Below are 27,923 nucleotides of genomic sequence, written 5' to 3'. Positions count from 1 at the left end.
CTCAATCATGTGAGTAATGCCCATTTGTGTGAAAATAGTCATGTAATTTTCCCCTTTCCTGGTAGTCTAACCACCAAATGGAACCAAAGAACCTAACAAGGGTTTCAGAATTTCACCTTCTGGGATTTTCAGAGGAACCAGAACTTCAATCTCTCATATTTGGACTTTTCCTCTCCATGTACCTGATCACTGTGTTTGGAAACTTGCTCATCATCCTGGCTGTCAGCTCAGACTCCCACCTCCACACCCCCATGTTCTTCTTCCTCTCCGACCTGTCTTTTGTAGACATCTGCTTCATCTCCACCACCATCCCAAAGATGCTGTGGAACATCCAGACCCAGAGCAAAGTCATAGCATTTGAAGGCTGCATCACCCAGGTGTATTTTTTCACACTCTTTGTAGTGCTGGACATTGTACTGCTGACCGTGATGGCCTATGACCGCTTTGTGGCCATCTGCAATCAGAATAATTGCACACAATCTGATCTCACAACTTTGACCCAGTCTCTCATACTGTCTTTAAAACCTCTTCCCAGAAATGTATCAGAGATTTGGGGTCTTTTGAGCATGAGTTGCTCATTCTCCTTGTTTGAGACCCTGCAATAAACCCTGTGCTTTGCTGCACCACAGCCTGGTGTCAGTAGATTGGCTTTACTGCACTCGGGGGAGCATACTCAAGTTTGGTTCAGTAACAACTGCTACATACAAACTTGCCTAAATAGAACTGATTAATAGAACATATCTATTATCTAATAACATTATAGGATGGGGACTTACTTGTTCTGATCTCTGCAGGGCTTTTCATGAGTCTGTTGCTCTTTGGGCCCTAAGTCATATCTGACTCTCTGTGACCCTATGAATTGCACCATTCCAGACTCCCTGTCCTTCACTATCTCCTGGAGTTTGCGCTAACTCATGCCCACAGAGTCAATGATGCCATCCAACCATCTCATCCTGTCCCCTGCTTCCTCTTCATGGGTCTGTAGTCAGACATGGAACTTTATGTTGTGATTCTAAGACTCATCCATAATGTGTGAGGCTGTACTCCTCTTCTGCCTAAAACTCCTTTGATATATGGAGGTTAATGTCCCAGTTTTTAGGGGGAAAATGAGTTTATTAAATGTGACTTGTCTTAATATAATTTAACTACCTTACATATGTGTGTGTCCAGTAGCTCAGTCATGGCCAACTCTTTTGTGACCCCATGGACTGAAGCCCACCAGGCTCCTCTGTCTGTGGGATTTCCCAAGCAAAGAATACTAGAGTGAATTGCCATTTCTTTCTCCAGGGGATCTTCCTGACCCAGGGATGGAACCTGTGTCTCCTGCATTTCCTGCATTGTCAGGCAGATTCTTTACCACTGATCCATCTAGGAAGTCCTTAACTACTTTAATATCCACATAAGAAGCTTTGTTTAAATATCCCATTTAGAAGCAAAACTTTCCACTCCTGTTAGATGTGATTCAGTTACTTTTGCTCCAGATACTACCATGACATGCATACTGGAATTTTTAAATACTGATAAACTGATTAAAGCATAGTTACATACAATAAATTGAACCCAGTTAAAAATCATTAAAATTAAAAGTATATTTAAAAAGAGAGAGAGAGAGAGAGCCTGCGGTCAGTAGCCCAGAGTTTGGCTGCTGAGCGGATCTTGCTGCCAGTTCCACTCTGACCCTTAAGTTGGACTCTTCTTGTTAGGTCTGATTCTTCACAAGCCAAGCCCCCAAATCATAGGCTAGCTTCTGCGTTGTTCCCACATACGCAAGCTTTATGAAGTTTCCAGAGCTACAACCACTTCTCAGAAAACAAAGATTTTATTCCTGAATATTAAAAAAAATTTTTTTAATTTAAAAAAATAATAAAAGTATATACAACCTAGTTCCGTTTCTATATATCTTGAGAAGGTGCACAATAAGTTTTACTGCTTTGTTACGCACTTTTTATAAATGGAATTCCCCTGGCCTCTGTTTCCTTACTTCTAAAGGTAATGTGGAATAAGAAACATAACTTCTGAGGAATGCTGTGAGAAAATAGGAAATCTATAAAAGTAGCTGTATAGCTTAAAAAAATTCATATGTAAGAAGCACATGTGTGTGCATTAATTGTATATAATCTTCTCTCAAATAAACACATTAATATACATATAAGCACATACACACTGAAACATTTATAATCCAATTTGCTATGTTGAAAGAAACTTTTAAAGAAAGTTGGAATATAAAGAAATAATTAGAACAAATAATTTCACAATTTGTATGGAGTTACAAAAAACCTCGAATAGCCAAAGTAATCTTGAGAAAGAAGAATGGAACTGGAGGAATCAACCTGCCTGACTTCAGGCTATACTACACAGCACCAGTCATCAAGACAGTATGGCACTCTGTTGTGCAGAAGCTTTTAATTTTCCTTATGTCCCATTTGCTTATTTTTGCTTTTATTTCCAGTATGTGGCAAAACCAATACAATATTGTAAAGTAAAAAATATATATAATAATATAAATAAATAAATAAAAGAAAAAATAAAATAAAACCATATTTCACATAAAAAAAAGACAGTATGGTACTGGCACAAAGACAGAAACATAGATCAATGGAACAAAATAGAAAGCTCAGAGATAAATCCATGCACCTATGGACACCTTATCTTTGACAAAGGGGGCAAGAATATACAATGGAGAAAAGACAGTCTCTTTAACAAGTGGTGCTGGGAAAACTGGTCAACCACTTGTAAAAGAAAGAAACTAGAACACTTTCTAACACCATACACAAAAATAAACTCAAAATGGATTAAAGATCTAAATGTAAGACCAGAAACTATACAACTCCTAGAGGAAAACATAGGCAAAACACTCTCTGACATAAATCACAGTAGGATCTTCCAGGACCCACCTCCCAGAGTAATGAAAATAAAAGAAAAAGTAAACAAATGAGACCTAATTAAACTTAAAAGCTTTTGCACAACAAAGGAAACTATAAGCAAGGTGAAAAAGACAGCCTTCAGGATGGGAGAAAATAATAGCAAATGAAGCAACTGACAAAGAATTAATCTCAAAAATATACAAGCAACTCCTACAGCTCAATTTCAGGAAAAAAAAGCAACCCAATCAAAAATGGCCCAAAGAACTAAACACACATTTCTCCAAAGAAGACTTACAGATGGCTAATAGACATATGAAAAGATGCTCAACATCACTTGTTATCAGAGAAATGCAAATCAAAACCACAATGAGGTATGCTGGTCAGAATGGCTGCTATCAAAAAGTCTACAAATAATAAATGCTGGAGAAGGTGAGGAGAAAAAGAACCCTCTTACACTATTGGTAAGAATGCAAACTAGTACAGCTACTAAGGAGAACAGTGTGGAGATTCCTTAAAAAGCTGGAAATAGAACTGCCTTATTACCCAGCAATCCCACTGCTGGCCATACACACCGAGGAAACCAGAACTGAAAGAGACACGGGTACCCCAATGTTCATCACAGCACTGTTTATAATAGCCAGGACATGGAAGCAACCTAGATGTCCATCAGCAGAAGAATGGAAAAGAAAGTTGTGGTATGTATACACAATGGAACATTACTCAGGTGTTAAAAAGAATGGATTTGAATCAGTTCTAATGAGGTAGATGAAACTGGAGCTTATTATACAGAGCAAAATAAGTCAGAAAGAAAAACACCAATACAGTATATTAACGCATACATATGGAATTTAGAAAGATAGTAACGATGACCCTATATGTGAGACAGCAAAAGAGACACAGATATAAAGAACAGACTGTTGACTCTGGGAGAAGGCGAGGGTGGGATGATTTGAGAGAATAGCATTGAAACATGTATATTAATGTACGTGAAATAGATCACCAGTCCAGGTTCAATGCATGAGGCAGGGTGCTCTGGGCTGGTGCACTGGGATGACCCTGAGAGATGGGATGGGGAGGCAGGTGGAAGGGAGGGTCAGAATGGGGAACACATGTACACCGATGGCTGATTCATGTGAATGTGTGGCAAAAGAAAAAAAAAATTAAGAAATAATTTTTTTTAATTAAAGAAATAAAAATAATGACTGTCTGAATTAACATGAAATTCAAGGAATATAAAAGTTTAGGCAAAATACTTAAAGTTAAAATGGGCTTCCCTTGTGGCTCAGTGGCAAAGAATCCTCCTGCCGATGCAGGAGACACGGGTTCAGTCCCTGGGTTGGGAAGATCCTGGACAAAGAATTGGCAAACCACTCCAATATTCTTGCCTGGGAAATCCCATGGACAGAGGAGCCTGACAGGCTAAAGTCTGTTGGATTGCAAAGAGTCAAACACAACTTAGAGACTAAACAAAAACAGTGTGATCTTACTTTTGATAAAAATGACATCTTAATTCAGTCCTCACAATGAGACCCACACTTATATTTATGGAATGGGAACTCAATGCACCAACTAATAGGGCAAACATATCCAAACTGACTTTCATTTTTATCTCCTGTTAGAGTGGGTCACTCATACAAAATACCTTAATCCAGAGGAAACTAAATGACTGAATTAAGAAGCTTAAACTCAGTTCCTGTGAACCGTATTTTATTGGCTAAATGACGCATTTCATTCCTACTGCTGTGTAACAAATTATTGCACTAGTGCCTTAAAAATTAAAGTCCTAAGAATCAGAACTCTAGTTTCACCTCAATGGGCTGAATACAAGGTGTCTGTGAGAACTGGGATCCACCTGGATGCTCCAGGGAAGAAAACATTCCTAGATCACTTTCTAGTAGGCATGTGTATTCTAATCAAGTGGTTCTTTTGTTGTTGTTGTTGTTGTTGTTGTTTTAATATAAATTTATTTATTTTAATTGGAGGTTAATTACTTTACAGTATTGTATTGGTTTTGCCGTACATCAACATGAATCTGCCACAGGTATACACGTGTTCCCCATCCTGAAACCCCCCTCCCTCCTCCTTCCCCATACCATCCCTCTGGGTCTTCCCGGTGCACCAGCCCCAAGCATCCAGTATCATGCATTGAACCTGGACTGGCAATTCGTTTCATATACGATATGATACATGTTTCAATGACATTCTCCCAATTCATCCCACCCTCTCCCTTTTCCACAGAGTCCAAAAGACTGTTCTATACATCTGTGTCTCTTTGCTGTCTCGCATACAGGGTTATTGTTACCATCTTTCTAAGTTCAGTTCAGTCACTCAGTCGTGTCCGACTGTTTGTGACCCCATGAATCGCAGAACGCCAGGACTCCCTGTCCATCACCATCTCCCAGAGTTCACTCAGACTCACGTCCATCGAGTCCATGATGCCATCCAGTCATCTCATCCTCTGTCGTCCCCTTCTCCTCCTGCCCCAAATCCCTCCCAGCATCAGAGTCTTTTCCAATGAGTCAACTCTTCGCATGAGGTGGCCAAAGTACTGGAGTTTCAGTTTTAGCATCATTCCTTCCAAAGAAATCCCAGGGCTGATCTCCTTCGAATGGACTGGTTGGATCTCCTTGCAGTGCAAAGGACTCTCAAGAGTCTTCTCCAACACCACAGTTCTAAAGCATCAATTCTTCGGCGCTCAGCCTTCCTCACAGTCCAACTCTCACATCCATACATGACCACAGGAAAAACCATAGCCTTGACTAGACGGACCTTTGTTGGAAAAGTAATGTCTCTGCTTTTGAATATACTATCTAGGTTGGTCATAACTTTTCTTCTAAGGAGTAAGTGTCTTTTAATTTCATGGCTGCAATCACCATTTGCAGTGATTTTGGAGCCCCCCAAAATAAAGTCTGACACTGTTTCCACTGTTTTCCCATCTATTTCCCATGAAGCAATGGGACCAGATACCATGATCTTTGTTTTCTGAATGTTGAGCTTTAAGCCAATTTTTTCACTCTCTTCTTTCACTTTCATCAAGAGGCTTTTAGTTCCTCTTCACTTTCTGCCGTAAAGGTGGTGTCATCTGCATATCTGAGGTTATTGATATTTCTCTCAGCAATCTTGATTCCAGCTTGTGTTTCTTCTAGTCCAGCGTTTCTTATGATGTACTCTGCATAGAAGTTAAATAAGCAGGGTGACAATATACAGCCTTGACGTACTCCTTTTCCTATTTGGAACCAGTCTATTGTTCCATGTCCAGTTCTAACTGTTGCTTCCTGACCTGCATACAGATTTCTCAAAAGGCAGGTTAGATGGTCTGGTATTCCCATCTCTTTCAGAATTTTCCACAGTTTATTGTGATCCACACGGTCAAAGGCTTTGGCATAGTCAATAAAGCAGAAATAGATGTTTTTCTGGAACTCTCTTGCTTTATCCATGATCCAGCAGATGTTGGCAATTTGATCTCTGGTTCCTCTGCCTTTTCTAAAACCAGCTTGAACATCAGGGAGTTCATGGTTCACGTATTGCTAAAGCCTGGCTTGGAGAATTTTGAGCGTTACTTTACTAGCATGTGAGATGAGTGCAATTGTGCGGTAGTTTGAGCATTCTTTGGCATTGCCTTTCTTTGGGATTGGAATAAAAACTGACCTTTTCCAGTCCTGTGGCCATGCTGAGTTTTCCAAACTTGCTGGCATATTGAGCGCAGCACTTTCATAGCATCATCTTTCAGGATTTGAAACAGCTCAACTGGAATTCCATCACCTCCACTAGCTTTGTTCCTAGTGATGCTTTTTAAGGCCCACTTGACTTCACATTCCAAGATGTCTGGCTCTAGATTAGTGATCACATCATCATGATTATCCGGGTTGTGAAGATCTTTTGTACAGTTCTTCCATATGCATTAGTATACTGTATTGGTGTTTTCCTTTCTGGCTTACTTCACTCTGTATAATTGGCTCCAGTTTCATCCACCTCATTAGAATGGATTCAAATGTATTCTTTTTAATGGCTGAGTAATACTCCATCGTGTATATGTACCGCAGCTTTCTTATCGATCCATCTGCTGATGGACATCTAGGTTGCTTCCATGTTCTGGCTATTATAAACAGTGCTGTGATGAACACTGAGGTACACATGTCTCTTTCTTTATCTTTTTCTTTATATTTTTATTTTTACTTTATTTTCCTTTACAATACTGTATTGGTTTTGCCATACATTGACATGAATCTGCCATGGGTGTACATGAGTTCCCAATCCTGAACCCCCCTCCCACCTCCCACCTCCGACCCCATATCATCTCTCTGGATCATCCCCATGCACCAGCCCCAAGCATCCTGTATCCTGTATCGAACATAGACTGGTGATGCATTTCTTATGTGATAGTATACATGTTTCAGTGCCATTCTCCCAAATCATCCCACCCTCTCCCTCTCCCACACAGTCCAAAAGTCTGTTTTACACATCTGTTTCTCTTTTGCTGTCTCGCATACAGGGTTATTATTACCATCTTTTTAAATTCCATATATATGCGTTAGTATATTGTATTCGTGTTTTTCTTTCTGGCTTACTTCACTCTGTATAATCGGCTCCAGTTTCATCTGTCTCGTTAGAACTGATTCAAATGTATTCTTTTAATGGGTGAGTAATACTCCATTATGTATATGTACCACAGCTTTCTTATCCATTCATCTGCTGATGGACATCTAGTTTGTTTCCATGTCCTGGCTATTATAAACAGTGCTGCAACAAACATTGGGGTACATGTGTTTCTTTATATTCTGGTTTCCTCGGTGTGTATGCCCAGCAGTGGGATTGCTGGGTCATAAGGCAGTTCTACTTCCAGTTTTTTAAGTAATCTCCACACTGTTCTCCATAGTGGCTGTACTAGTTTGAATTCCCACCAACAGTGTAAGAGGGTTCCCTTTTCTCCACACCCTCTCCAGCATTTATTGCTTGTAGACTTTTAGATCACAGCCATTCTGACTGATGTGAGATGGTACTTTACTGTGGTTTTGATTTGCATTTCTCTGATAATGAGTGATGTTGAGCGTCTTTTCAGGTGTTTGTTAGCCATCTGTATGTCTTCTTTGGAGAAATGTGTGTTTAGTTCTTTGGCCCATTTTTTTATTGGGTTGTTTATTTTTCTGGAATTGAGCTACAGGAGTTGCTTGTATATTTTTGAGATTAGTTGTTTGTCAGTTGCTTCATTTGCTATTATTTTCTCCCATTCTGAAGGGTGTCTTTTCACCTTGCTTATAGTTTCCTTTGTTGTGCAGAAGCTTTTAAGTTTAATTAGGTCCCATTTGTTTATTTTTGCTTTTGATGTTTTTGTTCACTGGTTTTCAGACACTAAGTCATGTCCAACTCTTTGTGATCCCATGGACTGCAGCACTCAAGGCTTCCCTGTATTTCATCATCTCCCACAGTTTGCTCAAACTCGTTTCCATTGAGTTGATGATGCCATCCAATCATCTCATCCTCTGACATCCCCTTCTCCTTCTGCCCTCAATCTTTTCCAGCGTTAGGATCTTTTCCAATGAGTCAGTTCTTTGCATCAGGTAGTATTTTGTCATCTTCCCAATGTGCCGCATAGCATCTTCAAATCTCTCTCTGATTCAAGTTCTTCCTCTAATCAACACATTTAGAGGACCATTAGGATTACTTTATACAAACCTGGATAATCCAAACTAATCTCATTTTAAGGTCAATGATTAACAATTTTTTAATCTACCAGCATTATGCTGTAAGCTAGCATATTCAAAAGTTCATCGCGTTAGGATGTGGACAGCATTTTAAGGCCCATATTCTGCCCACTACAAGGCTTTTTCTTTTATATGTTATTTGATGTCATTCAAAAGCCCTTACATAAAAATTAAACAGAATTTATCACAGCCTCTGCAGAGAGTGAAAACTTTTCTTTCAAAGTTACATACAAAAATGATTTGGAGGGACTTCCCTGATGGCCCAGTGGTTGAAATTCTGTTCTTCCAATGCAGGGGGTGAGGGTTTGATCCCTGGTCAGGAAACTAAGATCCCACATGTCCCCTGGGGTACAGCTACGAAAAAAAATGATTTTGGGGAAAGAACACTGAGACATTTCTGTAACTGGATGTAACACAGGACCAGAGCTTTGTTACTCAAAGTATGACCTACAGACTAGAACCTGCAGCTCCATAATGCTCAGGATCTTGTTAGCAATGCAGAGTCTTAGAGCTCAAGAGACATTCAATTAGAGTTTGCCCTGAATTAGAATTCGTGGTGATTTGTATGCACAATGGAGTTGGAGAAATGCTGGTATAAGTGAGTTTTCTCACATTCTAGGGGTTAACATTTGGGGCAGGATAATCCCGTGTGTTGTGAGTGTTTAGCAGCATCCCACTTTACATTGACAAATAAGTCCAAGAGCAAAACCATCTCGGCTTGAGAAACACAACCCAAAGTCTGAGAACTGTAACCTCACTGATAAAATTGCATTAAAGATTCCATCCCTAAATTGGTTTTTAATGTTCAGCAGAACATTAAATGGCTCTCAGACTCATTCCTGAACTGGTAAATGGAGTTATAATAGTACTACTTCACAGAAGGAACTTCTCTAAAAATAAAATCAGATGATCCCTATAATGTACTAAGATAGTGAAGGGAAGTGAAAGTTGCTCAGTCGTGTCTGATTCTTTGCGACCTATAGACTATACAGTCCATGGAATTCTCCAGGCCAGAAGGCCAGAATACTGAAGTGGGTAGCCTTTCCCTTCTCCAGGGGATCTTTCCAAACCAGGGATGGAACCGAGGTCTCCCACATTGCAGGTGGATTCTTTACCAGCTGAGTCACAAAAGAAGCGAGAAAGGAACTAAGATAGATAATGGTACATAAAAAACTAAATATATCTCATAACTTACAAACATTTTATAATAAGGAGCAAAATGACAGCTCTCTCCTTATATATAAATAAAAAATGCCAATTGGTTTTAGCAAAGGGTCAGGAAGCCAATGTTTCACATTAAAAGAACAAAGTTGTCCCTCCTATGATGAACTTAAAAATAAATTACTCAGCTATAAAATGGAATACATTTGAGTCAGTTTAATGAGAAGGGAAAACCACTAGACCACACAGATATGACCTAAATCAAATCCCTAATGATTATACAGTGGAAGTGAGAAATTGATTTAAGGGACTAGATCTGATAAATAGAGTGTCTGATGAACTATGGACGGAGGTTTGTGACATTGTACAGGAGACAGGGAGCAAGATCATCCCCAAGAAAAAGAAATGCAAAAGAGCAAAATGGCTGTCTGAGGAGGCCTTACAAATAGCTGTGAAAAGAAGAGAAGCCGAAAGCAAAGGAGAAAAGGAAAGATACACCCGTTTGACTGCAGAGTTCCAAAGACTAGCAAGGAGAGATAAGAAAGCCTTCTTCAAAGAGCAATGCAAAGAAATAGAGGAAAACAATAGAATGGGAAAGACTAGAGATCTCGTCAAGAAAATTAGAGTTACCAAGGGAACATTTCATGCAAAGATGGGCTCAATAAAAGAAAGAAATGGTATAGACCTAATAGAAGCAGAAGATATTAAGAAGAGGTGGCAAGAATACATGGAAGAACTGTACAAAAAAGATATTCAAGACCCTGATAATCACAATGGTGTGATCACTCACTTAGAGCCTGACATCCTGGAATGTGAAGTCAAGTGGGCCTTAGGAAGCATCACTACGAACAAAGCTAGTGGAGGTGATGGAATTCCAGTTGAACTGTTTCAAATCCTGAAAGACGGTGCTGTGAAAGTGCTTCACGCAATATGCCAACAAATTTGGAAAACTCAGCAGGGGTCACAGGACCGGAAAATGTCAGTTTTCATTCCAATCCCAAAGAAAGGCAATGCCAAAGAATATTCAAACTATGACACAATTGCACTCATCTCACACACTAGCAAAGTAATGCTCAAAATTCTCCAAGTCAGGCTTCAACAATACGTGAACCATGAACTTCCAGATGGTCAAGCTGGTTTTAGAAAAGGCAGAGGAACCAGAGATCAAACTGCCAACATCCACTGGATCATCAAAAAAGCAAGAGAGTTCCAGAAAAACATCTATTTCTGCTTTATTGACTATGCCAAACCCTGTGACTGTGTGGATCACAATAAACTGTGGAAAATTCTTCAAGAGATGGGCATACCAGACCACCTGATCTGCCTCTTGAGAAACCTATATGCAGGTCAGAAAGCAACAGTTAGAACTGGACATGGAACAACAGACTGGTTCCAAATAGGAAAAGGAGTACGTCAAGGTTGTATATTGTCACCCTGCTCATTTAACTTCTATGCAGAGTACATCATGAGAAATGTTGGGCTGGAAGAAACACAAACTGGAATCAAGATTGCCGGGAGAAACATCAATAACCTCAGATATGCAGATGACACCGCCCTTGTGACAGAAACTGAAGAGGACCTAAAAAGCCTGTTGATGAAAGTGAAAGAGGAGAGTGAAAAAGTTGGCTTAAAGCTCAACATTCAGAAAACGAAGATCATGTCATCTGGTCCCATCACTTCATGGGAAATAGATGGGAAAACAGTGGAAACAGTGTCAGACTTTATTTTGGGGGGCTCCAGAATCACTGCAGATGGTGACTGTAGCCATGAAATTAAAAGACGCTTACTCCTTGGAAGAAAAGTTATGACCAACCTAGATAGTATATTCAAAAGCAGAGACATTACTTTTCCAACAAAGGTCCGTCTAGTCAAGGCTATGGTTTTCCAGTAGTCATGCATGGATGTGAGAGTTGGACTGTGAAGAAAGCTGAGTGATGAAGAATTGATGCTTTAGAACTGTGGTGTTGAAGAAGACTCTTGAGAGTCCCACGGACTGCAAGGAGATCCAACCAGTCCATTCTAAAGGAGATCAGTCCCGGGATTTCTTTGGAAGGAACGATGCTAAAGCGGAAACTCCAGTACTTTGGCCACCTCATGCAAAGAGTTGACTCATTGGAAAAGACTCTGATGCTGGGAGGGATTTGGGGCAAGAGGAGAAGGGGACGACAGAGGATGAGATGGCTGGATGGCACCACCAACTCGATGAACGTGAGTTTGAGTGAACTCTGGGAGTTGGTGATGGACAGGGAATCCTGGCGTACTGCAGTTCATGGGGTCACAAACAGTCGGACACGACTGCACTACTGAACTGAACTGAACTGAAGGCAAAGTTCAGGGATGACAACTAAATGATAGGAATGGAAGCCCAATTCAAAGAGGGATTAGAGGCATAAAGTGCTTCCAGTAAAAGTAGAACATGTATCCAAATATTTTATCAATTAACTGGAGCACTGATATGGGTATCAACGATGTTTTGTTGTTCAGTCACTAAGTCATGTCTGACTCTTGCAGCCCCATGGATTGCAACCCACCAGTCTCCTCTGTCCATGGGACTTCCCAGGCTGGAATACTAGGGTGGGTGGTCATTTCCTTCTCCAGGGTATCTTCCAACATAGGGTTTGAACTGGCATCTTCTGCACTGGCAAGCGGATTCTTTACCACTAATCCATCAGGAAAGCCCCAGGGTATTAATTAAGGAGGAATATACAAAGAAGAAATTTCTTACCAGTTTTTATGTTGGGCCGTAATTAACCATGTTTTTATATTGAGAAACATCCATGTCAAGGAATGCCTGTTCATACCTCAAGAAACAAGAAAAAAGCCAAATAAATAACCTAACTCTACAACTAAAGCAACTAGAAAAGGAAGAGTTGGAGAACCCCAGAGTTAGTAGAAGGAAAGAAATCTTAAAAATTAGGGCAGAAATAAATGCAAAAGAAACAAAAGAGACCATAGCAAAAATCAACAAAGCCAAAAGCTGGTTCTTTGAAAGGATAAATAAAATTGACAAACCATTAGCCAGACTCATCAAGAAGCAAAGAGAGAAAAATCAAATCAATAAAATTAGAAATGAAAATGGAGAGATCACAACAGACAACACAGAAATACAAAGGATCATAAGAGACTACTATCAGCAGTTGTATGCCAATAAAATGGACAACGTGGAAGAAATGGACAAATTCTTAGAAAAGTACAGTTTTCCAAAACTGAACCAGGAAGAAATCGAAAATCTTAACAGACCCATCACAAGCACTGAAATTGAAACTGTAATCAGAAATCTTCCAGCAAACAAAAGCCCAGGTCCTGATGGCTTCACAGCTGAATTCTACCAAAAATTTTGAGAAGAGCTAACACCTATCCTACTCAAACTCTTCCAGAAAATTGCAGAGGAAGGTAAACTTCCAAACTCATTCTATGAGGCCACCATCACCCTAATACCAAAACCTGACAAAGATGTCACAAAAAAAGAAAACTACAGGCCAATATCACTGATGAACATAGATGCAAAAATCCTCAACAAAATTCTAGCAATCAGAATCCAACAACACATTAAAAAGATCATACACCATGACCAAGTGGGCTTTATCCCAGGGATGCAAGGATTCTTCAATATCCGCAAATCAATCAGTGTAATTCACCACATTAACAAATTGAAAAATAAAAACCATATGATTATCTCAATTGATGCAGAGAAGGCCTTTGACAAAATTCAACATCCATTTATGATAAAAACTCTCCAGAAAGCAGGAATAGAAGGAACATACCTCAACATAATAAAAGCTATCTATGACAAACCCACAGCAAACATTATCCTCAATGGTGAAAAATTGAAAGCATTTCCCTAAAGTCAGGAACAAGACAAGGGTGTCCACTTTCACCACTACTATTCAACATAGTTCTGGAAGTTTTGGCCACAGCAATCAGAGCAGAAAAAGAAATAAAAGGAATCCAAATTGGAAAAGAAGAAGTCAAACTCTCACTGTTTGCAGATGACATGATCCTCTACATGGAAAACCCTAAAGACTCCACCAGAAAATTACTAGAGCTAATCAATGAATATAGTAAAGTTGCAGGATATAAAATCAACACACAGAAATCCCTTGCATTCCTATACACGAATAATGAGAAAGTAGAAAAAGAAATTAAGGAAACAATTCCATTCACCATTGCAACGAAAAGAATAAAATACTTAGGAATATATCTACCTAAAGAAACTAAAGACTTATATATAGAAAACTATAAAACAGTGATGAAAGAAATCAAAGAGGACACTAATAGATGGAGAAATATACCATGTTCATGGATCGGAAGAATCAATATAGTGAAAATGAGTATACTACCCAAAGCAATTTACAAATTCAATGCAATCCCTATCAAGCTATCAGCCACATTTTTCACAGAACTAGAACAAATAATTTCAAGCTTTGTATGGAAATACAAAAACCTCGAATAGCCAAAGCAATCTTGAGAAAGAAGAATGGAACTGGCGGAATCAACTTGCCTGACTTCAGGCTCTACTACAACGCCACAGTCATCAAGACAGTATGGTACTGGCACAAAGACAGAAATATAGATCAATGGAACAAAATAGAAAGCCCAGAGATAAATCCACACACATATGGACACCTTATCTTTGACAAAGGAGGCAAGAATATACAATGGAGTAAAGACAATCTCTTTAACAAGTGGTGCTGGGAAAACTGGTCAACCACTTGTAAAAGAATGAAACTAAATCACTTCCTAACACCGCACACAAAAATAAACTCAAAATGGATTAAAGATCTAAATGTAAGATCAGAAACTATAAAACTCCTAGAGGAGAACATAGGCAAAACACTCTCAGACATAAATCACAGCAGGATCCTCTATGATCCACCTCCCAGAATTCTGGAAATAAAAGCAAAAATAAACAAATGGGATCTAATTAAAATTAAAAGCTTCTGCACAACAAAGGAAAATATAAGCAAGGTGAAAAGACAGCCTTCTGAATGGGAGAAAATAATAGCAAATGAAGCAACTGACAAACAACTAATCTCAAAAATATACAAGCAACTTCTGCAGCTCAATTCCAGAAAAATAAATAACCCAATCAAAAAATGGGCCAAAGAACTAAATAGACATTTCTCCAAAGAAGACATACGGATGGCTAACAAACACATGAAAAGATGCTCAACATCACTCATTATTAGAGAAATGCAAATCAAAACCACAATGAGGTACCACTTCACACCAGTCAGAATGGCTGCGATCCAAAAATCTGCAAGCACTAAATGCTGGAGAGGGTGTGGAGAAAGGGAACCCTCCTACACTGTTGGTGGGAATGCAAACTAGTACAGCCACTATGGAGAACAGTGTGGAGATTCCTTAAAAAATTGCAAATAGAACTACCTTATGACCCAGCAATCCCACTTCTGGGCATACACACCGAGGAAACCAGAATGGAAAGAGACACATGTACCCCAATGTTCATCGCAGCACTGTTTATAATAGCCAGGACATGGAAACAGCCTAGATGTCCATCAGCAGATGAATGGATAAGAAAGTTGTGGTACATATACACAATGGAGTATTACTCAGCCGTTAAAAAGAATTCATTTGAATCAGTTCTGATGAGATGCATGAAACTGGAGCCGATTATACAGAGTGAAGTAAGCCAGAAAGAAAAACACCAATACAGTATACTAACACATATATATGGAATTTAGGAAGATGGCAATGACGACCCTGTATGCAAGACAGGGAAAGAGACACAGATGTGTATAACGGACTTTTGGACTCAGAGGGAGAGGGAGAGGGTGGGATGATTTGGGAGAATGACATTCTAACATGTATACTATCATGTAAGAATTGAATCGCCAGTCTATGTCTGATGCGGGATGCAGCATGCTTGGGGCTGGTGCATGGGGATGACCCAGAAAGTTGTTATGGGGAGGGAGGTGGGAGGGGGTTCATGTATGGGAACGCATGTAAGAATTAAAGATTTTAAAATTTAGAAAATAAAAAACTAAAAAAAAAAAAAAAAAAAACTCACAACAACAACAAAAAAAGGAATGCCTGTAAATACATGTTTGCAACAATAGCACACGAATTTCACAGTCTCTGAGACATCTATTTCACAGTGCCTTCTGTGAAGTAAAGAACAAAATTTTTAAGATGTTAACGGGCATATGGTAATGATCTTACTTTGGAATTATTTCATTTCTCATAAGGTTAACTATGTGTGTGATTTTGTTAGCCATTTACTTTCTCTACCACAAATTATCTGAGTCCTTTGCTTTTTAAAATTGGGTTAATTCTCTTTTTATATCAAGATGTAACAGTTGTTTACCAGAACATCTTTATAGAGACATTTAATGTATAAATATTATATATACTAGAGGTATAAAACCTAATGCATTGATATGTGTATAAATTATGGAAAGATCATCAAATCAAGCTAAGTAACACAAGTTACTGTTTTATGTGTTTGTGTGTGTGTGTGTTTAGAAGATTTAAGATCCTTCTACTTAGCAAATTTTAAGCAGTGAGCCCTTTACTTTTGTATAGTAGAATGAAAGAATTTTGCCTCTGTTTTTCATTTTACTCTTTCAAATAAAGAATTAGAGTTTTCCCACAAGCTGGATGTTTGCCTTCTAGTTACTTTATGCATGTACATATATATTTAGCTTCCTTGAGGGCTCAGTGGTAAAGAATCCTCCTGTCAGTGCGGGAGACACAGGTTCAATCCCTGGATCAGAAAGATCCCCTGGAGAAGGAAATGGAAACCCATTCCAGTATACTTGCCTGGGAAATCTCATGGACAAAGGAGTCATGCGTTCTTTCCATTGATTCCTTTATGAAAGGACAAAAACTGTCATTTTAATATTCTTTACTTAAGGATTATTGTTCTAAACAAAATGATAGTGAAAGTTCTGCATGCTTAGTCCTAATAAACTGTCTTTATATGTTTTTCCAAAATTTTTGCATCTGCTATTTCCTATTATTATTTTGAACTTTTGAATCTAAATCTATTTCCAAATGTTGAATCACACTTATCCATTATTTGAAAGGCATTTTTCACCACCACTTGACCAAAGATTACCCTTAACTTCCTTAAGCACATTTAAATCAACAAATCTTCGTAAAAGATGAAATGATAAATTAAACCCTACAATTTCCCAACATTTTAAAAATACTTCTGTTGTATTCTTTTGTTTCCAAGTCATTGACAATGTAATTTATATTGTGGCTCTCATTCATGTTGTTAAATTATTTTATTTCATGTCTTTATATAAATATCAAAGTCTAAAAACAGCAAATAAATGAATTCACAAATGAAAAAGGAGAAAGAAGTTTGGCTCCTCTGCTATCAGACCATGTTAAAACAGTCAGACAAATATAAAGGAAGCACAGGAAAACCAACTTTTGTTGCCTGATATTAAAAATAGCCAACATCTGGTGGGAATGCAAACTAGTACAGCCACTATGGAAAACAGTGTGGAGATTCCTTAAAAAAATGCAAATAGAACTACCTTATGACCCAGCAATCCCACTGCTGGGCATACACACCGAGGAAACCAGAATTGAAAGAGACACATGTACCCCAATGTTCATCGCAGCACTGTTTATAATAGCCAGGACATGGAAGCAACCTAGATGTCCATCAGCAGATGAATGGATAAGAAAGCTGTGGTACATATACACAATGGAGTATTACTCAGCCGTTAAAAAGAATTCATTTGAATCAGTTCTGATGAGATGGATGAAACTGGAGCCGATTATACAGAGTGAAGTAAGCCAGAAAGAAAAACACCAATACAGTATACTAACACATATATATGGAATTTAGGAAGATGGCAATGACGACCCTGTATGCAAGACAGGGAAAGAGACACAGATGTGTATAACGGACTTTTGGACTCAGAGGGAGAGGGAGAGGGTGGGATGATTTGGGAGAATGACATTCTAACATGTATACTATCATGTGAATTGAATCGCCAGTCTATGTCTGACGCAGGATGCAGCATGCTTGGGGCTGGTGCATGGGGATGACCCAGAAAGATGTTATGGGGAGGGAGGTGGGAGGGGGTTCATGTTTGGGAATGCATGTAAGAATTAAAGGTTTTAAAATTTAAAAAATAAAAAACTAAAAAAAAAAAAAAAAGAACTCACACTAGATACTTTTCACAAAATAAAAAAAAAAAATAGCCAACATCATTGTCATTGTGCTTTGTATACATTCTTTTGTGAAACTTTGGTTATTTCTGTTGCTCACTTTTCTCTTGAGGCTGTACAATCCATAGCGTTTCAGACCATAAAGATATCAGCACTTCCAGTTCAGTTCAGTTCAGTCGCTCAGTCATGTCCAGCTCTTTGCAACCCCATGAACCACAGCACACCAGGCCTCCCTGTCCATCACCAACTCCCGGAGTTCACTCAGACTCATGTCCATCAAGTCAGTGATGCCATCCAGCCATCTCATCCTCTGTCATCCCCTTCTCCTCTCCTGACCCCAATCCCTCCCAGCATCAGAGTCTTTTCCAATGAGTCAGTTCTTTGCATGACATGGCCAAAGTACTGGAGTTTCAGCTTTAGCATCATTCCTTCCAAAGAACACCCAGGACTGATCTCCTTTAGAATGGACTGATTGGATCTCCTTGCAGTCCAAGGGACTCTCAAGAGTCTTCTCCAACACCACAGTTCAAAAGCATCAATTCTTCGGCACTCAGCTTCCTTCACAGTCCAACTCTCACATCCATACATGACCATTGGAAAAACTATAGCATTATCTTTCGGTAAATTTATTTCTGTTATGCATTATTTTTCCTGGAAATCAAGGAAACATAACAGCAGATAAAATATCACCAGAACTAAACAAACTTTTCTTTGCCACGTTCTCTTAAGAACCACTGGAGATTGTGTTAGTGTTAGTTGCTCAGTCGTGTCTGACTCTTTGCAACCCTATGGACTGTAGCCCACCAGGCTCCTCTGTCCATGAAATTCTCCAGGCAAGAATCCTGGAGTGAGTAGCCATTGAAATTAGATCTTTATTACCTTTTGTGTTCACTATCTCTCACTTTCTCGCTTTCTCTCTTTCTCCTAATATATATGCATATCTTGAAATCAAGCTTTAGAGAAAGAATATATATCTATATGTATATCTATTCACATATAGCCATACTTGTTCAGTGGAAAAATTATTTCTGTATCTTTAGTATAAGGCATAAAATGGACATAAAAAATCATACTCCAAGTTTATTGGTACCTGAGATTAAAAACCAGATTTTCTAGATGCCATTTATATATAATCTGATGTGATCAGCCTAAGATATATCAATCTCTAACACAATGAGCATAATTAGGGATGAAAGATATGTGGTAATAACACACCCTCAGAAGCCAGGGTCTACTGCATGTGTGTGTGTGTGTGTGTGTGATGCCCTATGGAGTGTGAGCTCATATTCCAACGTGTCTATCATTCATAGAGACCAGAACACAATCAACAGAAGGGACTAGAGAAGAATCATTTAAACACACAGGCCACCTCAGCAACAGTTTCATAAACTGCTAGAGGTACATAGTGGCTTCCCAAGTGACTCCAGGGTGAAAAATCTGCCTATCAATGCAGAGGACACAAGAGGCACAGGTTTGATCCCTGGGTTGGGAAGATCCCCTGGAGAAGGGAATGGCAACCCACTCCAGTATTCTCGCCTGGAAAATTCCATGGACAGAGGAGCCTGGTGGGCTACAGTCCATGAAGTTGCAAAGGAATCAGACACGACTTAGTGACTAAACAACAAAGAGAAACATAGTGTGTACTGTGTACAGGGACACCTTCTGATCTGAAGTCTCAGCAGCAGCAGAGAGGCCACCTAGTTCCTCAACATCCTCTGACACCGCCCCTCATCACTCTCCCTCCTGCTCAGGTTCCTCCAGAGATTGACGTCTAAAACAAGCTCATTTTTCAGGACCCTATTTGTAAGTCTTGCCTGAACACCCATGTAAAACAGCAGCCACACTAACTCCTTTCCTTGTACTTTCTTTCATTTTCTTCATAGTGTCTGCCACCATCGAGCTTGCTATATATGATGCTTTGTTTGTGATATTCTTTATCCATGATGAAATTTTAGAAGACTTCATTTCTCAGAACCCTATACACATTGCAAAATCCATGGGCAAATGTTAAACTTAATATTTGACAGCAAAATTTCAAAGTAACATTTCAACAATGTGAGATATGTCTATTTGTAGCAAATTTTTCATGTTATTTTTCCCCTATCCTTGTAGGCAACAAGGAACATCACAGGAGTTTCACAATTTCTTCTCCTGGGATTTTCAGAGGAACCAGAACTGCAGCCCCTCATATTTAGGCTTTTCCTTTCCATGTACCTGATCACTGTTTGGAAATCTGCTCATCATTCTGGCTGTCAGTTCAGACTCCCACCTCCACACCCCCATGTACTTCTTCTTCTCCAACCTGTCCTTTGTAGACATCTGTTTCACCTCCCAGAGAAGGCAATGGCAACCCACTCCAGTACTCTTGCCTGGAAAATCCCATGGGCAGAGGAGCCTGGTAGGCTGCAGTCCATGGGGTCGCTAAGAGTCAGACACGACTGAGCGACTTAACAGCAGCAGCAGCTTCACCTCCACTACTATCCCAGTGTTGCAGAAACCAGTACTCGAGAAACTAAGCACCACACTCGGAGAGTTGGAGAACTCAGGTTTATTAAGCCAGCAGACACAGAGGAGTTAACGCTCCAAGCTCTGACCTGAACAAAGGGGTTACAGAGTTTTTATACACAGAAAGGCATCATTAAGCAGGTTTGCAAGGGCTTCATGATTACAAAGAGCAGGACAAGGATGAGTGAGATAAGCTCCAGTTCCTAGTATTGTAAGTCCCCACTTTCTGAGACAATGTGACCTATGTGATCCACACTTTGCAAGAAGCAAGCTGAGTTGCAGAGGCAGAAGGAGCAGGAGGTTATGTAAAATTTTAACTTTTCCTCTTCATTCCCCCTTCTTGATGTTTCTGTCACTCATTGTAGAAAGCATCATCTCATGTTTTGGTAGGACATTCAGAGCTCCCCATCATTTAAGGGGCTATACTGAGCTATTACCATTTGTACCTTTTTTTATTCAACTTGAGAGGTTATGAACTGGGTAATAGCACTGAGAATACAAAGGCCAAAAACAGCACCACAAAGAGTATGAAGAGAGGACCAGTTAAAGGGAGAAGCCACGATGTCCAGCTCCAGATATTGTTCCAATTACCCCAGGAATTAGCTAGTTTCACTCTCCTTTTATGATTTGTTCCCTTAGCTGTTGGGCCATGTCCTTGACTATTTCTGATTGGTTTACATAAAAGCAGCATTCTTCATTCAAGAAGAGACAGAGTCTTCTCTTTTCAGCTGTCAGTAGGTCAAGCCCTCTCCTATTCTGTGAAACCACCTCAACCAGAGAGTCTAGTTGCTCCTGTAATGAAGAGCACATCAATAATACCGATTAGGGATAGAGGTCAGAATTGACGATGAAAATCCATCGATATGTTGATAGCTGGCTCCTCAAGCTTCCACCATGCATTGACCAGCAAGTTGACAGAGTGTGGCTGGAGCAAGACTGAAGAATCCCCAAGCTTCTGCTGTGCGTTGACTAGTCAGCTTCTGCAGTGACTAGGGCAGGGCTCAGCTTCCTTCATGGGTGAGGGCCATTGTCTTTGAAACCAAATCTTGAGGAGGTTTGGGGGGTCCTGAACTGCTTTCCAGGTGTCATCACAGGAAGCTGCTGCCTTCTTGACTCTGGTGCAGTGGATCCAAGGGATGACACCTGTAATTCTAACAGCAGTAGGGCTTGCCAGGACAACCGTGTGAGGGCCTGTCCAAACTGGCTAAAGTGGTTTTGTTTTGTTTTTGTTTTCTAATCTTTAACCCATACTTCATCTCTTGGCTGATAGGGATGAACCCAATTGCCCAAAGGAATGGGTGTCCTTTCTAAGGTTTATCAGGCGATATGGCAGAATACTTTCCCCAGGGCCTGGAGGTTTTGGGACATCTCCAGGTCAGCTAGTTGTTGGTGGTTTCCCTTGAGCTTTTCTATCATTGGGGGTGGTCTCCTGGTTAAGATCTCAAAGGGAAAATGGCCTGAAGACTTCAGGGTGCATTTATGTAGGGAGATGAGAGTCCACAGAATAAAACAGCTTGCTCCAGGATTGTTTGGGTGTTGACCAGGGGATATTCTTGTGATACTACTACTTGGAGAAACAGACTTAACAAGAAAGTTAAGGATATATGGCCCAAAGATCAATAGAAGTAGGAAAGCCAGACATTGGTTCATGACATCAGTGTTTCTCTAAGTACGAGAAGATGCAAGAATTTGGACTCATAAAAATATTCACCTGAAAACATTTGATTATCTGAAGTTCTGTTTTTCTGGGTTTTTCCCAGAGCACAAAGTGCCTTATTTTTTGTCTCCACCCTGAACTCCTTTCAAGGGGATGTTGAAGGTCAGCATCTTGTAGTGATCATGATTTAATCTTTGTAAAGCTAGCTGGCAAGGGTCAACTTCCAGTCAGCAGGGCCCCTTCATAGCCACATATTTGACCATGTCTGGGGGACATTTCATGGTCATTGTGTCCTGCAGTCCTAGGAAGGCTCATTCCCAGGTCTAACAAAGATTCCATTGACAGGCCACTCAGTGTGTTGTCACTAGACCAGGCCTTGTAAGTAGCAAAAGTCTCTGGACCATACCTGCCTTACTAACCTCTTGGTCCAGAAAAATATTTCCTCTGTTGCTTCTTCCCACATCTAGAGTTACATTAATACAGTTATTGATCTCATATGGAACTGCATATCAGCAGTTTATCACAGGCTCAGTCGCGTATTTGGTAACATAAGAAATAATCTTCTGAAGCAAGCTACATAGAAAATAATATAGCTAGTAGTTGTTAGTAAGGTCACAAGCGAGAATTTAAGTCAAGAACTCTCATTGGGTATAGCCTAGTATATCCCAGGTCATCTGAATCAGTTAAATATAGCCAAGTGTTCATCTCCTGGTTGTATATCATGGAGCATTGGACCTTTATCCAAAGATTGGTTACTGAGATAAGCTTTAGAAAAAATCTTAGAGTGTACTTTTTAATAACTTAATTAATCTTTTTAGCAATATAACAAGGAACTATCTCAGAAGTGAGTCTTAGTAAGCACAGACCTTAATTAACAAAACTAGAACTTAATATTCAGTGAAACATAATTTTCTTTTTTTTTGGAGAACTCATTGTTACGGCACTAACAGTGCAGCCAGGAAAGGCTTTTTAACCCATCAAATAAAAATGAGGTCTATCAGGGACCCGGCCAAGCAGCCGTCTTGGATTTCCCACAGCCCTGGATCTTTGTGGGGTTTTTTTGTGTTTTGTTTTTTGTTTTACTTTTCAATACTGTATTGGTTTTGCCATACATTGACATGAATCTGCCACGGGTGTACATGAGTTCCCAATCCTGAACCCCCCTGCCACCTCCCTCCTCATATCATCTCTCTGGGTCATCCCAGTGCACCAGCCCCAAGCATCCTGTATCCTGTATCGAACATAGACTGGCGATTCATTTCTTATATGATAGTATACATATTTCAATGCCATTCTCCCAAATCATCCCACCCTCTCCCTCTCCCATAGAGTCCAAAAGTCCGTTCTATACATCTGTGTCTCTTTTGCTGTCTCGCATACAGGGTCATCATTACCATCTTTCTAAATTCTATATATATGTGTTAATATACTGTACTGGTGTTTTTCTTTCTGACTGACTTCACTCTGTATAATTGGCTCCAGCTTCATCCATCTCATTAGAACTGATTCAAATGTATTCTTTTTAATGGCTGAGTAATACTCCATTGTGTATATGTACCACAGCTTTCTTATCCATTCATCTGCTGATGGACATCTAGGTTGCTTCCATGTCCTGGCTATTATAAACAGTGCTGCGATGAACATTGCAGTACATGTGTCTCTTTCAATTCTGGTTTCCTTTGTGTGTATGCCCAGAAGTGGGATTGCTGGGTCATAAGGTAGTTCTATTTCCAGTTTTTCAAGGAATCGCCACACTGTTCTCCATAGTGGCTGTACTAGTTTGCATTCCCACCAACAGTGTAAGAGGGTTCCCTCTCTCAAACCCTCTCCAGCATTTATTGCTTGTAGACTTTTGGATCACAGCCATTCTGACTGGTGTGAAATGGTACTTCATTGTGGTCTTGATTTGCATTTCTCTGATAATGAGTGATGTTGAGCATCTTTTCATGTGTTTGTTAGCCATCTGTATGTCTTTTTTGGAGAAATGGATCTTTGATTTTCAGCTGTTGTTTATCCATTTTTAATTTCCAGATTTAGGAGCAGACTATTGTCATAAGAATAAGAATATCAGGATAGCAAAAGTCTAATCATGAGGGGTTATGTTTTGTAGAAGCCAAATGAGCTTTGTCTACATGTACCATAATCTTAAATAATGTTTATTTACTTTACCAAAGTAACAAAAGATTTTAAAAACAACTATAAATCACTTTAAAAAATTTATAATCTGTTATCAAAAGCTGCATTCTAAGAAAACTTTGCTTTCTAAACAGAGAGAAGACCAAATTCTAGTCTTGTACCAGCTTACTATTAATAACATAATTTGTTTATCTCTTTAATCTTAGAAAGTTTTTTCCATAAATCTTGGAGAATTAGCAGTATTCTTATAAAGGTATGAGAGTAAAACCATAGAAGGCATGTTTGAAATCTGATTCTATTGCAATTGACAAAGAAACCTGGTCATAACACTTTAATATGATAATTAGAATTATAATTGACCATATTTTATCAGGACATATCAGATCTATATGAATTTCATACAATTTTAAGATATCTATTTAGTAACATCAACCATACAGTGTAACCTGAAAAGATTTATCACCCCTTTAACAGTACTTCCCATGTAATTTTAACATATCCAGTGAACCCAGGTAGCTATCAAGTTACCTGTCTCAGGGGCCCTCTGAAGCATCCCAAAGTTAGCTAGAAGTCAAATTATTTAGGAAGTTTTGTTGATAAATATCAAAAGAATTTATAACAATCAGGTAGGTAAGTTACTGTGAAATAATAGTTATTTACTTAGCCAAAGTTAACAAAAGATATGTACACACCTGTGGCGGATTCATGTCAATGTATGGCAAAACCAATACAGTATTATAAAGTAAATGTATATATAAATGAATAATAATAATAAACAGTTGAGGAAATATATATATATAGAACAGATCAATTAAGAGGTAAAGGAACTTAAACCTATTATTAAAAGCAGTTCAACATCTGAAGAAAGTACATCCTCTTAACAGAGAGAAAAGCTGGATTCAAGTTTTGCACCAGTTTACTTTAAGCTCGTTTCAGTTCAGTTCGGTTCAGTCGCTCAGTCGTGTCCGACTCTTTGCGACCCCATGAATGGCAGCACGCCAGGCCTCCCTGTCCATCACCAACTCCTGGAGTTCACTCAGACTCACATCCATCGAGTCCGTGATGCCATCCAGCCATCTCATCCTCAGTCGTCCCCTTCTCCTCCTGCCCCCAATCCCTCCCAGCATCAGAGTTTTTTCCAATGAGTCAACTCTTCGCATGAGGTGGCCAAAGTACTGGAGCTTCAGCTTCAGCATCATTCCTCCCAAAGAAATCCCAGGGTTGATCTCCTTCAGAATGGACTGGTTGGATCTCCTTGCAGTCCAAGGGACTCTCAAGAGTCTTCTCCAACTTTAAATTTATTTTAAACTTGGTCAGTCCTAACCATGCACAATTTTTTTTTCAGGGCAGTTTCCACAAACCTTCTAATCACTTTTTGTAGCAGCCACCTGTAAGTCAGACCTACTTTTTTTCCCTTCATAAAATGTAATTTTATTTTTTATACCTTTTTTATTAAAATCATGCCTACTTCCTTATTAGTTTAGCAAACAAGCATTAATACTAGATATTTAATATTGAATATTTCCCAGTTTACATGAATCTGAAATTTATTTAGGTTAATTTTTCTTGTATTTAGAATTGTTTGACTTGTAAGCGCTTACTTTTCTTTTAGGCCAATTAAATTGTAACTCATTTACAATTTCAACAATATTATCAGAAAAAAACAAAAGCATACACTGAGACATACATAAATCCAGACAGACAGATTGACAGAGATCTTATAGTTTTCTGTTTGAGATTTGAAATATCTCTTTCACCCCTTTTTTCTTTTTCTTTGCTTGAAGTTCTAATTTGCTCAAGGCTGAGGTCTCAGGCAAAGTTGGCTGTGTATTTCAAAGACGTGGAAAGGGTTAACTTCAAGCTTTCTCCTAGGTAGGCCTTTTAACAAGCTGCTGCTGCTGCTGCTAAGTTGCTTCAGTCATGTCCGACTCTGTGTGACCCCATAGACGGTAGCCCTCTAGGCTCTGCCGTCCCTGGGATTCTCTAGGCAAGAACACTGGAATGGGTTGCCATTTCCTTCTCCAGTGCATAAAAGTAAAAAGTGAAAGTGAAGTCACCCAGTAGTGTCTGACTCCTAGCGAACCCATGGACTGCAGCCTACCAGGCTCCTCCGTCCATGGGATTTGCCATGCAAGAGTACTAGAGTGGGTTGCCATTGCCTTCTCCTTTAACAAGCTAGTTGTTTTTAATTGTATATGCAAAAATAATTGGTTTTGCAGTTCCCAAAAAGAAAAATTTATCTCACTCTCTTCAATCAGCAATCACACTCACAATCATTCAAAGGCTATCACAATGCCTCACTTTTCCCAAGTCCCCAGGTTTCCTTAACTGTTGATCCCTTCCTGAGAACTCCAAGGAGGTGATCAGTCTCCCTGTTGGAGTAGGACCTGACTGGGGACTGGCCCAGGGCTTTACCTGATCCTGTGGCCATTCTAGCGAGTTGGTCCATCCCTCCAGTGAGTCCAGTTGGGTCTCGGCCATCTGGAGAATCAGAACACTGGTCCAAAAGAGAACCCGGAATACCATCAGGTGGCACACCTCCTCGTTTGTCTCAGGGTTCCTTTGCTTCAAACCAGCTGAACCACCAGTGTCGCAGCTTAAGGGGCCTGTGTGGTTGGAATTTCGGTGTGGCCTCCAGAAACCAGTTACTGGTTTTGCAGAAACCAGTACTCCAGAACTCAGCTTTATTATACCGGTGGGCCCAGAGGAGTTTACACTCCAAGCCCTGAGCCCCGAACAAAGGGGTTACAGAGTTTTTATACATGGACAGGCATGATTAAGCAGATTTGCAGGGGCTTGGCAGTTGCAAAGAGCAGATCAAGGGTGAGTGAGATAAGCTCCAGTGCCTAATATTGTGAGTCCCCACATTCTGAGACTACATGACCTATGTGATCCAGGCTTTGCAAGGAGCAAGCTGAGTTACAGGGGCAGAAGGAGCAGGAGGTTATGTAAAATTTTAACTTTTCCTCTTCACCAAAGATGCTGTGGAACATCCAGACCCAGAGCAAAGTCATAACATTTGAAGGCTTCATCACCCAGGTGTACTTTTTCATTCTGTTTGCAGCATTGGACAATTTCCTCCTGACCATGAGAGCCTATGATCAGTATGTGGCCATCTGTCACCCCCTGCTCTACACAGTCATCATGAACCCCCGGCTCTGTGGGCTATTGGTGCTGGTGTGCTGGATGATCAGTGTCCTGCATTCCTTGTTAGAAAGTTTAATGATGTGGCAACTGTCTGTACAGTCTTAGAAATTTCTCATTTTTTCTGTGAATGCAAGCAAAGGATCCAACTTGCCAACTCTGACACTTTTTTCCATAACATGGTGATGTATTTTGTAGCTGTGTTCCTGGGCTGGTGGTTCCCTCTTTGGTATCATTTATTCATATTCTAAGATAGTGTTCTGCATACATGAAATATCATCAGCTCAGGGGAAGCATAAAGCATTCCCCACCCGTGTGTCTCACCTCTCAGTTGTCTCCTTATTTTATTGTACAGGTTTAGGAGTATACCTTAGCTCCGCTGCTACCCACAGCTCACACTCAAGCGTAACAACCTCAGTGATGTATACTGTGGCCACACCCATGATGAACCCCTTCATCTACAGTCTGAGAAATAAAGACTTAAAGAGAGGTCTGAAAATACTCTTTGGAAAGGTGACTCTTAAAGGGCCTATTTATCCTAGGACTTAAGAAGCACCCTGGGTAACAGAGCTCAACGTAAGAGCCAAATGTTGCCATTTT

The 27,923-nt window shown here is 39.7% G+C and overlaps 1 long non-coding RNA gene and 1 pseudogene across 1 annotated transcript in view; one reads left to right on the top strand and one right to left on the bottom strand.

The window, feature by feature from the left end:
• Window positions 1-27,923, bottom strand: part of LOC132659866 (uncharacterized) — a 995,695-nt gene that overhangs the window by 945,559 nt on the left and 22,213 nt on the right. The gene's annotated exons all lie outside the window — the stretch shown is intronic.
• LOC101104235 (olfactory receptor 7A17-like) lies at window positions 78-27,872 on the top strand (annotated as a pseudogene).

This window comes from Ovis aries, chromosome 5 (assembly GCF_016772045.2).
Source record: "Ovis aries strain OAR_USU_Benz2616 breed Rambouillet chromosome 5, ARS-UI_Ramb_v3.0, whole genome shotgun sequence".
Lineage (NCBI taxonomy): Eukaryota > Metazoa > Chordata > Mammalia > Artiodactyla > Bovidae > Ovis > Ovis aries.
The sequence above is the reverse complement of the archived record's forward strand: the minus strand, read 5'-3'. Positions and strand labels throughout refer to the sequence as shown.